The sequence below is a fragment of the Crocodylus porosus genome, unplaced genomic scaffold, assembly GCF_001723895.1.
Source record: "Crocodylus porosus isolate Cpor-Errol unplaced genomic scaffold, CroPor_comp1, whole genome shotgun sequence".
In the NCBI taxonomy this organism is placed as follows: Eukaryota; Metazoa; Chordata; order Crocodylia; family Crocodylidae; genus Crocodylus; species Crocodylus porosus.
In genome coordinates, this window is record NW_017728886.1 from 1,565,487 (window position 1) to 1,567,125 (window position 1,639).

The window sequence follows — 1,639 nt, forward strand, 5'->3', positions numbered from 1 at the left end:
TGCTCAGGCAGGGGGTCGGACTAGATGATCTACCTAGGTCCCTTCCGACTCTAGCTACTATGAAACTATGAAACTATGAAACTATTCTTTTATGAGTCAGCTGAAACTTTTTACACAGAGGAAGGAGGAAAAATGAGCAGCAAAGAGTGAAAAAAACCCCTTTAATGAACAACAAATAATAAATAGTGAGCAGACTTGTTTGCATAAGAATGTCGAATTTGCATAAAGAACACGAGCGTGTCTTGGAACAGTCATTTCCCAAACATTTGTGTGTACAAAATATCAGTCAAAGGAAAGCGTTTGAATGGCTCAGACTCAGATTTCATACGAAGCCAGCAAAGCTGATTTCAAGAGCTTTCAGGAACAAGCAGCATTAAAAACAAATTCCCAGAGCTTTCCATCACCTCAGCTACCAGAAAGGAGGCTTCAGCAAACAGATCAAACATTCATTCTCCTACAGAACTAAAGCAGACAGTTCCACAGTAACTGAAAACCACAGCTTCCATCCAAAGACACTGTGTATTGTCAGCGCAAACAAATCACAAACTTTCCTTGGTGGTGACAAATAGTGGGGCTGAGCTCAGGCCAGGGTACTTTTGCAAAAAAAGAAGCCCAAAAGAACACAGTTTACGTCACATAATTTGCCTGACCTCCATAAATGGTGGGTGTTTTCTACAACTGCATCCAAAAAGGTCAGTAGATTTTTTTGTTTTACCTTCAGTAGGAATTCTCTATGAGGAAGAAGGATTGTTATCAACCATTTACTTCAAGATCTGAAAGCATTCTGTTACATAATTATCTGTTAAATAGAGTGGAACCAGTCCTGAGCTTCATATAAAGGGACCCAAATCAGAACTGAGCCCATTTATGTAAGTGGAGAGTCCCGGTGCATACATCAGAGGGTGTAAAATGGGCGTAAATGACAAGTGCATAAAAGGCTTCACCAGCAGGAAGATTGGATAATACTTCTTGAGAACATTCTGAGGACCTGATATTTGCCTGAATTTAACTCCACTTGGTGTCTAGGAGCTACACATGATGAATATCAGGAAAAATCAGAAAAGGTCCCAGTAATGGCATATTTGATTACCATATTTAACAGAAGTAGAAGGTCCTCCTGTTTGGGCAGCCTGTCTAACTATTGCCTGCCATGTCTTGATGTAATACTTTGTTGGAAAAGGACGCGCGCGGGAAGTTGCCTTATATGTGTGGCCCTGTTATCCGGGCCAAGATACACGGCTCCACCTTCCCCCACTCTGTGTCCATCTCCACCCATGGATCTTAACAACATCGGCTGGTTATCAGAGCCCAGCCAGGGTTTACCTGGTTCTTACTTCTCCTTGGTGCTCAGGTGTTCAGCAACAAAAGATCGCCAATCCTTTGGCTTGTTAGTCAGATTATAATATAAAACAAATGCAACAACTTAGAGTGGGGCTGGCACACTCTGTTAAGTTCCCCCTTTTCTTAAGACTTCTCTTTCAGGACAGAACCTTGTTACAGCCTTTCTATGTGTCCAGAGGGAGCAGAGTATGACAGCAAGTGTTGGGGGTAGGGCTGCAGGGGGCTGAATTGGGGCGGGGGAGAGATAAGCAAAGAGCAAAGGGGCTACCTGACTCCCAAAGATTTATTTTCGCTGGTG